A 12840-nucleotide genomic window follows, 5' to 3' on the forward strand; every position below is an offset into this window, starting at 1 on the left:
ACATAGCGCTTTTAATATAAAGGGAGACCCCCTATCAGCACTGACTGTGCACCTTAATAGGTTGCACAGTCGTTTTGCAACCTCCCCCCCCCCCCCCCCCCTTCTGCAACCCCCTGGTACCGTGATAGATAGCTGGAGTTGCTGTGGAGGGACTTTCTCTTCACTGACAGCGTTGTGCAGGCAGGAAAATGGTGCTGAACGCTGCTGGGTCCGCTCTGAGGAGAAACTCCGTCCCCAAAATGGCGCTGTCTTCCCGCTCTTCATAGGATTATGCTGGCTTGAGGATTTGTGCTGGCTGAGATCCCGGGACCCCGACAGGCTGTGTGACCAGTGTAGGGTGTAGGCGCTGGCTCAGGGCGCCCCTCACAGCACCGCACTATGTACTACTGAGCCTCCAGAGCAGTTAATACTGCGTTCCTACCCTTATGCCGCCATCTTCACACCGGCCCCCCGCTTGCTAGCATTGTAAGGGGGTGGCGGCATGCTGCCAGGGCGAGCTATCCACTGTGGCGGGGAACGATCTATCCCCTCAGGAGCTCAGTGTCCTGTCAGCGGAGATAGTGGCTCAGACCCCAGCAGGGCGGGTACTACTCCCCACTTAGTCCCACGAAGCAGGGAGGCTGTTGCCAGCAGCCTCTCTGTAAAATAATAAACTCTAGATAAACTTTACTAGAGAAACTCTGTAGAGCTCCCCTAGCTGTGACCGGCTCCTCCGGGCACATTTTCTAAACTGAGTCTGGTAGGAGGGGCATAGAAGGAAGAGCCAGCCCACACTCTCAAACTCTTAAAGTGCCAATGACTCCTGGTAGACCCGTCTATACCCCATGGTACTAATGTGGACCCCAGCATCCTCTAGGACGTAAGAGAAAATACTAAAATTTTGATGTATCCGGAATGAAGGTGAAGTTACATGGGGCGACACAGGTCAGGCAAAGACAGTCTAGAAGTAAAAACCCACAAATAAATTTCTGCTAAGTACTGTAGTGTAGCAGACCTGGGCTATTCTGATCACATTTACCGCTTCCCCTCTGCTTCTTCCATTTGGTATCCCTCTTCTGCTGCCAAGTGATTGTAAAGGAAATATCATACAGAAGATGAATTTGGTGTTGATTACTCACAAATTAGTTTTATCTTTCATAAAATGTGATTTTTATCAATACACTGACAGTAGGATGTGGCTGTCTGCCTCATTCTCTGTGCTGGCGGTTTTCTAAAATATATAATTGCAAATATCACAAACCAATTTATAGTAGTATACATACATAAATACATTTACAATTTTTATCTTTTCAAAACCTTTATTTTACTAAAAACATATTTGAAAATAAATGAACTTATGTCTGTGGATTATTTTAAAACATCTAACACAAACAAGAAAATAGTCTGTGACTGTTATACCACTTTTACACTCGCACTCCCGGGTCACTCCCGGGATGCTTCCCGGGACTGACCCCTTTCACACTGCACTAAGACCTGGGATCGACCCGGGACAGCCCCATTTACACTGATCCCGGGATATCCCTGCAAATGCACATGTATGTCATTAGAAATGGCCTTTTCTGGCTCACATTGATGAGGTCACACTAGTCAACAAAGGGAGGGGTGGTGCCTGCTCACACCATTGCTGCAGTCATGGCCGACAGAGTACCAGTGTGTATGCCTGAGCTCATGATTCTTTCTGCTTTGCAGATGTTTCATACAGCCACTGACAGCATGATGCAGCTTATCACACTGTGCAGTATACTGCACATATATTTTATGAGGAGGAGGAGGGCGCAATTTATGCTGGATAGGGCTGCTAGTCGCCGCCAATATTTGCGCAGGAGGAGAGCCTTCATATCATCCAGGATGAGTATCATACTGAGCGTGAGTATGGGCCCTAACCGCTCATTTTGGTCCAGAGATCGCCGGCACGGAGAAGCCTTTATGAGGACCGTGGAAGCTTACCAGGATGAGGAGTGGATGGCTAACTTCCGTGTGTCTCGTGCAACCTTTAACTACATCCTGGAATTACTTACCCCAGCACTTGACATGCAGACCACCAGGCTTAGGAGACCCATCGAGGCACGCAGGAGATTAGCTATTGCATTGTGGTGGTATGCTACTCCAGGAGAGTACCGCTCAGTCTCATGCTTGTTCGGTGTTGCAATCTCCACCTGCTGTGTCATAGTCCACCAGGTGACTAAAGCAATTGTATCTACCTTATACAAGCGCTTCATATCTCTACCACAAGGACAGCGCTTACAGGATACCATCATTGGATTTGTGAAGCGAGGCTATCCGCAGTGTGGAGGAGCGATTGATGGGACACACATCCCCATTATTGCCCCACGTGACAACCATGCTGACTATTTTAATAGGAAGGGCTGGCACTCCATCATATTACAGGCTGTTGTGGACCACAAATATTGGTAAGTGTTTATTTTTGGGGTGGTGGGATGAGTTGCATGTGTGAGTTTTACATTCTAATTGTTTTCAATTTTACTGTTCTTTAGTTTCCTAGATGTGTTTATTGGCTGGCCAGGCCGATCTCATGACTCCCGAGTTCTTGCCAATTCTGACCTGTACAACATCGTAGAGGAGAAGCAGGGAGGCTGGCTGTACCCCAAAGAGTGTGCAAAGATTGTGAATGGGGTGGAGATCCCTGTCCACATCATCGGGGATGCTGCATACCCTTTACGCCCCTGGATTATGAAAGGCTACACCCAACAGGTCCAGTTAACCCCAGAGCAACAAACCTATACTCACACCCTGAGTTCAGCAAGGATGGTGGTTGAGAACGCCTTTGGCAGGTTAAAAGGAAGATGGCGTTGTTTGATGAAGCGCAATGATGTGGACCTTATGAATATGCCTAATGTAGTAGCTGCGTGCTGTATACTGCACAACATCTGTGAACTGCAAAATGAGCTATTCCTTCCTGAGTGGACTGTGCAGGACCCTGAGGTTATAAACCCACATGTGGAAGGTGCTTTGTTTGGGACTGCCTCAAACTCCGCTGCAGAACAAATACGCCACACTATTACGTCCAACCTTGCAGCACTGGTACAATAGTGTTTAAGAATCAGCACAACATGTTTGGTGAATGAAAATGTTTTTATTTTGTATTCCACCTTTGATCTTTGGGTTCATTATTTATGTTTTTCCAAAAAAAAACACATTGCCAGCAACTGTGTATATATGCATAAACAATGTAGAAAACACTGTAAACATGGTCTACTTTACGCACAAATGGGAATGTTATGCCTAGATTTGCAAACAAGTTTTTATTGGCATAAAAAAAAAAAAAACACTGGTAGGTTTGTAGATACAACACCATAAACCACAGTGTCCCTGCAGTATATTATCACTGTGTAAAAAATAAATAAAAAGTGCTTTAATGTAGACACTATACAAAACAGAACATAGAAAAAAATGAAAGAAGGCACAAACAGTTGTGCATAAACAATGACCACACTGTGGTTATTTAACAACAAATAACAACCAAAAAAAGCAATTCACTGTGTTTCACTGCAAATTGCGCAATACAGTAAACTCTGGGCTTGGCGCACTAGATGGTGCAGTATTTGGGGCATAGTATGGACCAGGATTAAATGATGAAAAACCCTGCTCAGGGGGGTATTGTGAGTTGTGGTGTTGGTTTGGTGCTCTTGAGGTATTGGTCATACGCTCATAGAACGCCATGTTCATTTGGTGCAATTCCCTGTGGCGGTCATACTGCTCTCTACTCATGCGTTCCTGCATTGTCATGACTTGGGAAAGGAATGCATCATGCATTTGGCGTTCTGCCTCTAGAAACCTGTCGAGCCTTGCATCCTCCTGTGCGGACATTGTAGCGTCCATCTCTCGGAGTTGGTCGACAAGGACATTTGACATGGCTTTAGCCACTTGCTCCGCTCTGTTCAATTTCTTCCTTCTAGGCGGTACGGTGTAAACTGTGAAGAGAAGAAATACAAAATGAGCGTATATAAAAATAGCAGCGTTAGCAAACATGTGTTTGTGGCATTAATCCACCTATACACTAGCTACTCTGCAACATTGAACTTTTTTTAAAAATGCAAAGCCCCCCTGCGTGGGGGCAGAAAATGCAAAGTGTGCCACCGTGCCAGCAGCGTGTTGAGCGCAGTGATCCTGCAAGGGGCTCATTAGCGCTCGCCACGCTGCCGCCACACTGGCCACTCATACTACGCACATAACCGGATGATTAACAATTGTGGATTTGTGCTATGAGTGTTAATTTCTAAACATGTACTTACTGTTTTTCTGTAAAGTTGGGGTGACGGCACTTTGTACAGTCCCACTGTCACTGGTCTGAGCATCCACGACGTCTTCAATGGTTGCAGTTATGCTGTCGTCGTTTCTGGATGTGTTTATGGACGGCTGGGATGATGTGTCGCTGTCCTCAGGTGTGTCGTCAATTAACAACGGTGATGATGGACAGACGTCACTGCTTGTCTGTGTCTCTTCTGGAGTGCCTTCTGTAGCAGTGTACTGTGAACTGGAAGACAGACTCACCGGACTGCATATAGCTGTGTTTCCAAAGATATTGGCGCACATGTCATAGTACTGCCAGTCGATACGGCCAACACCGCTCTTTTTCCTGTTGTTGTCATGCACCTTAAGGAAATGCTTTTTAAGAGTTTTCATTTTGTTTAACACTTGCTGCTGTGTGCGGATGATTCCCCTGGCTTGCAGCATCTTGGAGATGTTTTTATAAATGACTGCATCTTTGACTGTGCCTGTGATCTGCCTCATAATTTCCTCCTCTCCCCTAATGCTCAGCAACTCTCTCACCTCCTGGTCTGTCCAGGTCGCCATGCTGCCTTCCTCACACGCATCAAGGACGCTCCCCAGGGCTCTGAATGATGACATCATCTTTTCTGAGCCCATGAAAGCTCCAATCGGAGGCCTTTTAACAGTCCCGGGTAGTGAATCCCGGGACGGGCCCTTTCACACTACCCAGCTTCCCGGGACGGTCCCGGGTTCAACCCTGCTTTTGACCTGGGATGAAATCCCGGGATGCTCGTCCCGGGAAATTGTCCCTGTACCCATTTACACTGAGAAGAATCCCGGGATGATGCGCGTTCACGTGCAATATCCCGGGATTTTTCTGCGAGTGTAAAAGGGGTATTAATCATAGGTATGTTAATTTACAGCTATCCTTTATTATTATACTAGTATAACCTCAGTCTCCCCCCCCCCCCCGCCCCCCCACTTTCTGCTCTGTCTCCACCCCCTGTCGTTTCACCCTAGCTCCCATACTCACCCCAGCTGCCACTCCTCCTCTCTGAACGCTGCCCCATGTCCCACACAGCAGGAGCCACTGGGTGCAATGAGAAATAATAGTATTCAATTCTCATTGTATTCTCACAATTTTTTTCAATATTCATTATGCCAGCATGAGAAAATTATCACTTAAGCCACATTGAAGCCACAGCACCCCCCCCCCCCCCCCTTGCTGGCATCCACCTGCTCTCCTGGGGTTGGCCACAGCAGCGGCTCCCCGCACCCCCCCCCCCCACCACACACACACACACACACACACACACACACACTGCCAGCACCTAATTGGTCTCCCAGCTGCAGAGCTAGCTCTGCAGCCATGGATACCCCCCAATCCCTACCCCTGCAGCACAAGCTGCTGTGTAAAAGGCAGCTTGTGCAGAGATTCGGGGCTGTTTCCATCTTAGGATGGCAAACAAATTCTCAAACACCGGGAAAAATGATTTTTTTTTTCTGAGTTTGATGAATGTCACAATGTCTACATCCCATGGGGAGTGTAGAAATTGTGACATTTTATGGAGGATGAATATGCCCCATTGTCTTTTATTTATAAAGCAGCAACATAGTTCTCAGCATTGTACATTGAAGGGCTAGTGATATAAACAAATAACATACACTGACACATAACGTAAAGCTTACCCTGTCCAAATGAAGGTGGGAAACTCTTGAGATGTAAAGCTGTGAAATAACAATTAAGTAGCTCTTGTGATACATGTTCATGGATACCGCCACTGTGCTAATTCTTGGGTGCAGGTACTGTAGTTGGTTGATACTTGATACAGGTGTTAATATTTATTTAGTAGCATTTACTTACTGTATATAGTTGCTAATCACAGGCAAAGTACTAGTTCCTAGGTCCACAGGCTGTCTGCTAGCTTCCTGGCTCCAAGCAAATGGAGAACACAAGAACAGTGCTACAATACTTTCTGGCTCAAGGCAGGGCCTGTGCTACCTTTATGCATACATAGGCAGTTGACTAGGCTGCCAATGTGTGCCTAACACCACATGGATTACATAATGTCACTCACCAGTGTAAAAACACTAATGAGTGACATTATGTAATTCATGTCCTCATCGCAAAGTGCTTGTGTTGACATGAAGGAGAAACCACCTGCAGCTTTTTATATGTGAAGGTGTCTTAGGAGTAGAAAATGTAGCTTCCACTTACCGCTTGCTAAGGTAAGAAGCAGTGTGGATAAGGGGTACAATGCTAGAAGGGGGAGGGGCACCGTCTAGAGCTTTCCCAGGGATTGCTCTAACCAAACTCCATGCGGTTGCTCATTGCAGATACAGTGCTAATTCTTGGCTCCAAGCTATAGGACTTGCAGAAACAGCAATACTTCCTGGCACTTTGCAGTGCAGTTCTAGTTCCTGGTCGTGAACAGTTGTTGATTAGAAGTACAGTCAGTGCAAAGGCAAGTGATGTTCTTAGGGTTACCACTTCATCCCTTTAATTCTGGACACATTATTACACAGGTTCTGTGGCTGGCTGACTTCAAGACTCCATTTCACTCCATGATTTTAATCAGCCACAGAACCTGTGTAATTAATATGTGTCCAGACTTAAAGGGATGAAGTGATAACCCTAGATGTTCTGCACTGTGCTGTCCCTTGAACATGTAATGTCATGACGTCAAGATGAGGAGCGGGCCACTGGGACTAGGAAGGAGCAGAGTGCGCAGATGGCTCTCCAGGCTGCAGGGTGTAGTTCAAAGTACCAGGCAAGCCGAAACGCTGGTGCCCTCACCTAGGCCCTGTGCCCTGAGTGGCAGCACCACTGCCCATCCCTAGTTACACTTGGCACAGTGTTAATTCCTGGTTCTTATTAGTTGGTGACTGCAGGTATTGTGCTGGTTTCTTGCTCTAAGCAGTTGACAATTCTTCAGGATGGGTGGTATTCATGTGACCGGCGGGCTGCTGACCGACAGTCACATGACCTTCTCCACCATCCCCCCGGCTCAGTATTCCGATGGTCGGCATGCCGACCAACAGGGACTATTTCCACTCGTGGGTGTCCACGACACCCATAGAGTGGGAATAGAACCCGTGGCGACCACAGGTCGCCACTGAGCCCGCAGCGTGGCGAGCGCAGCGTGGCGAGCGCAGCGAGCGCGCAAGGGGCTTGCTGCACTCGCCCCTCCCCGCCGGGATCCCGGCGTCGGTAAGCTGACCGGCGGTCAGGAGACCGCCGGTCAGCCATACTACACCCTTCAGGATAGGCCAAATCGGGTTAAAACATAAACCTCTAAAAATGGACTTTAAAATACTAAATATAAATTATTCTGCACTAGAAATGTAAATTCTCTTGTGCACACAGCATCCGTCTTCTCGGGATGCGGTCAACATCCCGCTGGACGGGATCCCGGCGGCTATCTCTCACGGGCGCCTGATGTTGAGATGGACCCATGATGGACATACAGTACTTTGTACTAAAATAGCTATATTATTAGTCATACTGTATTTATATAGTGCAAGATGCATCCAGCTCTGTACGAGCAGCATATTCTACAGATTACATCAGCAACACACCTACACACAGCAAGGTCATAAGCAGAAAATGGCAATTTCATGGCAAAAAAAGAATTCATTATTAGTGCTGATATTCTGTCTTGTGTACTAATGCAAGTAGTAAAAAATATTTATAAACACACAAAATAACGTAATATATGTACCATCAATGAGGAAAGCACCTATCAGCTTTAAAGATTATTTTCAATTCAAGCAATTAGAAACATTTAGCTAGTGATAGCGATTGGCAGCATTTATTTGCACCAGCCCTCAGGCACCCACAATAGATATGGCTACTGACAAGCGTATCTTCCTCTCTGTGCTTCTCTGCCCCTATCCAGAATTACAGGAGCACGCTTCTGCTGTACTCTGACTCCGTCCCACACTGTACCAAATCTTCAGTCACAAATACAGTAGGCGATCACTTTATTTACTACTTCAGACCCCCCCCCCCTTCCCAATGTTCCTCAGCACATGTGCAAGCAGATAGTAGCATGGATTCCTCTCCTGATAAAAAATATACAGAATGTAGCCCATAAGCTTAAATGGCTAATGCCATCTTAAGATGGTACTAGCTGCTGGCTAATGCTATTTATATATTTATTACCAGTTATTTATATAACGTGCGCACATTCTGCATCACTTTGCAGAGAATATTTGGCAATTCACTTCAGTTCTTTCCCCAGTGGAGGGGGAGAATATACATGGGCCAGGGCACGGGGAGAATATACAAACTCCACACAGTTAGGGCAGTGGTGGGAATCAAACCCAAGACTTCAGTGCTTTGAGGCAGTAATGATAACCATTACACCAGCCATGTTTTGCATTCTGGAGCATAGTAAATTTGCCAATTAGGCAGTCCCTATAGAATTATGTTGCAAATGAGTTTCAGAAATCTAATTTATGTGCTACAGTCTCCCCTTTTTACATATTGTGAATGCTTGATTTTTGTGGGTATCCCCTGTACTTGGTTGTTTCCAGGTGATATCCCAGAAAACAGAATAGATAAATGTGCCCCCTAGGCTGATACAGAGTTGTACTTACTGTACACACATCTACATAGTCTATCCTCTGTGAATTGCAGACTGAGAAGATGGGTACTTGCAAGTATAGGCAATGCAGAGTAGCACAATAGGGTGTTCTCACGTATGCAAAGATCAGTGAGGGGTGTGTTGCTATAACTGTGGGCTATGCAATGTAGGGGGTATATTTAGTAAAGTGCAGATTTTTAGAAGTGCAGATGTAGCCCATAGCAACCCATCAGATTCTACTTTGCTTTTACTAGCACCTTCTAGAAGATAATAACTAGAATCTGATTGGTTGCTATGGGCAACATCTCCAATTCTAAAAACCTGCACTTTAGTAAATATACTAGAGATGAGCGGGTTCGGTTCCTCGGAATCCGAACCCGCCCGAACTTCAGCTTTTTTTACACGGATCCGAGCGACTCGGATCTTCCCGCCTTGCTCGGTTAACCCGAGCGCGCCCGAACGTCATCATGACGCTGTCGGATTCTCGCGAGGCTCGGATTCTATCGCGAGACTCGGATTCTATATAAGGAGCCGCGCGTCGCCGCCATTTTCACACGTGCATTGAGATTGATAGGGAGAGGACGTGGCTGGCGTCCTCTCCATTTAGATTAGAAGAGAGAGAGTGAGATTGAGACAGAGACACTTGATTTACTGGAGCTTAGGAGTACTAGAGAGTGCAGAGTTTACTAGTGACTGACCACTGACCAGTGACCACCAGTGCAGTTTTATTTAATATAATCCGTTCTCTGCCTGAAAAAAACGATACACAGTGACTCAGTCACATACCATATCTGTGCTCAGCCCAGTGTGCTGCATCATCTATGTATAATATCTGACTGTGCTCACACAGCTTAATTGTGGGGGAGACTGGGGAGCAGTTATAGGTTATAGCAGGAGCCAGGAGTACATATTATTAAAATTAAACAGTGCACACTTTTGCTGCAGGAGTGCCACTGCCAGTGTGACTGACCAGTGACCTGACCACACTGACCACCAGTATAGTATACTATATTGTGATTGCCTGAAAAAGTTAAACACTCGTCGTGTGACTTGTGTGGTGTTTTTTTATTCTATAAAAAACTCATTCTGCTGACAGACAGTGTCCAGCAGGTCCGTCATTATATAATATATACCTGTCCGGCTGCAGTAGTGATATATATATATTTTTTATATCATTATTTATCATCCAGTCGCAGAAGACACAGTACGGTAGTTCACGGCTGTAGCTACCTCTGTGTCGGCACTCGGCAGTCCATCCATAATTGTATACCACCTACCCGTGGTTTTTTTTTTCTTTCTTCTTTATACATACTACATCTCATTATCATCCAGTCTATATTAGCAGCAGACACAGTACAGTACGGTAGTCCATGGCTGTAGCTACCTCTGTGTCGGCACTCGGCAGTCCATCCATAATTGTATACCACCTACCCGTGGTTTTTTTTTTCTTCTTTATACATACTACATCTCATTATCATCCAGTCTATATTAGCAGCAGACACAGTACAGTACGGTAGTCCACGGCTGTAGCTACCTCTGTGTCGGCACTCGGCAGTCCATCCATAATTGTATACCACCTACCCGTGGTTTTTTTTTCTTTCTTCTTTATACATACTACATCTCATTATCATCCAGTCTATATTAGCAGCAGACACAGTACAGTACGGTAGTCCACAGCTGTAGCTACCTCTGTGTCGGCAGTCCATCCATAATTGTATACCACCTACCCGTGTTTTTTTTTTCTTCTTTATACATACTACATCTCATTATCATCCAGTCTATATTAGCAGCAGACACAGTACAGTACGGTAGTCCACGGCTGTAGCTACCTCTGTGTCGGCACTCGGCAGTCCGTCCATAATTGTATACCACCTACCCGTGGTTTTTTTTTTCTTCTTTATACATACTACATCTCATTATCATCCAGTCTATATTAGCAGCAGACACAGTACAGTACGGTAGTCCACGGCTGTAGCTACCTCTGTGTCGGCACTCGGCAGTCCATCCATAATTGTATACCACCTACCCGTGTTTTTTTTTCTTCTTTATACATACTACATCTCATTATCATCCAGTCTATATTAGCAGCAGACACAGTACAGTACGGTAGTCCACGGCTGTAGCTACCTCTGTGTCGGCACTCGGCAGTCCGTCCATAATTGTATACCACCTACCCGTGGTTTTTTTTTCCTTCTTTATACATACTACATCTCATTATCATCCAGTCTATATTAGCAGCAGACACAGTACAGTACGGTAGTCCACGGCTGTAGCTACCTCTGTGTCGGCACTCGGCAGTCCATCCATAATTGTATACCACCTACCCGTGGTTTTTTTTTTTTCTTCTTTATACATACTACATCTCATTATCATCCAGTCTATATTAGCAGCAGACACAGTACAGTACGGTAGTCCACGGCTGTAGCTACCTCTGTGTCGGCACTCGGCAGTCCATCCATAATTGTATACCACCTACCCGTGGTTTTTTTTTCTTTCTTCTTTATACATACTACATCTCATTATCAACCAGTCTATATTAGCAGCAGACACAGTACAGTACGGTAGTCCACGGCTGTAGCTACCTCTGTGTCGGCACTCGGCAGTCCGTCCATAATTGTATACCACCTACCCGTGGTTTTTTTTTCTTTCTTCTTTATACATACTACATCTCATTATCATCCAGTCTATATTAGCAGCAGACACAGTACGGTAGTCCACGGCTGTAGCTACCTCTGTGTCGGCACTCGGCAGTCCGTCCATAATTGTATACTAGTATCCATCCATCTCCATTGTTTACCTGAGGTGCCTTTTAGTTGTGCCTATTAAAATATGGAGAACAAAAATGTTGAGGTTCCAAAATTAGGGAAAGATCAAGATCCACTTCCACCTCGTGCTGAAGCTGCTGCCACTAGTCATGGCCGAGACGATGAAATGCCAGCAACGTCGTCTGCCAAGGCCGATGCCCAATGTCATAGTACAGAGCATGTCAAATCCAAAACACCAAATATCAGTAAAAAAAGGACTCCAAAACCTAAAATAAAATTGTCGGAGGAGAAGCGTAAACTTGCCAATATGCCATTTACCACACGGAGTGGCAAGGAACGGCTGAGGCCCTGGCCTATGTTCATGGCTAGTGGTTCTGCTTCACATGAGGATGGAAGCACTCAGCCTCTCGCTAGAAAAATGAAAAGACTCAAGCTGGAAAAAGCACAGCAAAGAACTGTGCATTCTTCGAAATCCCAAATCCACAAGGAGAGTCCAATTGTGTCGGTTGCGATGCCTGACCTTCCCAACACTGGACGTGAAGAGCATGCGCCTTCCACCATTTGCACGCCCCCTGCAACTGCTGGAAGGAGCACCCGCAGTCCAGTTCCTGATAGTCAGATTGAAGATGTCAGTGTTGAAGTACACCAGGATGAGGAGGATATGGGTGTTGCTGGCGCTGGGGAGGAAATTGACCAGGAGGATTCTGATGGTGAGGTGGTTTGTTTAAGTCAGGCACCCGGGGAGACACCTGTTGTCCGTGGGAGGAATATGGCCGTTGACATGCCTGGTGAAAATACCAAAAAAATCAGCTCTTCGGTGTGGAAGTATTTCACCAGAAATGCGGACAACATTTGTCAAGCCGTGTGTTCCCTTTGTCAAGCTGTAATAAGTAGGGGTAAGGACGTTAACCACCTCGGAACATCCTCCCTTATACGTCACCTGCAGCGCATTCATAATAAGTCAGTGACAAGTTCAAAAACTTTGGCCGACAGCGGAAGCAGTCCACTGACCAGTAAATCCCTTCCTCTTGTAACCAAGCTCACGCAAACCACCCCACCAACTCCCTCAGTGTCAATTTCCTCCTTCCCCAGGAATGCCAATAGTCCTGCAGGCCATGTCACTGGCAATTCTGATGATTCCTCTCCTGCCTGGGATTCCTCCGATGCATCCTTGCGTGTAACGCCTACTGCTGCTGGCGCTGCTGTTGTTGCTGCTGGGAGTCGATGGTCATCCCAGAGGGGAAGTCGTAAGCCCA

The 12840-nt window shown here is 46.1% G+C and overlaps 1 protein-coding gene across 1 annotated transcript in view; it reads left to right on the forward strand.

The window, feature by feature from the left end:
* The window catches only part of NCAN (neurocan), a 325807-nt gene that overhangs the window by 236888 nt on the left and 76079 nt on the right, over positions 1-12840 (forward strand). The window lies entirely within an intron of this gene.

This window comes from Pseudophryne corroboree, chromosome 1 (assembly GCF_028390025.1).
Source record: "Pseudophryne corroboree isolate aPseCor3 chromosome 1, aPseCor3.hap2, whole genome shotgun sequence".
NCBI lineage: Eukaryota > Metazoa > Chordata > Amphibia > Anura > Myobatrachidae > Pseudophryne > Pseudophryne corroboree.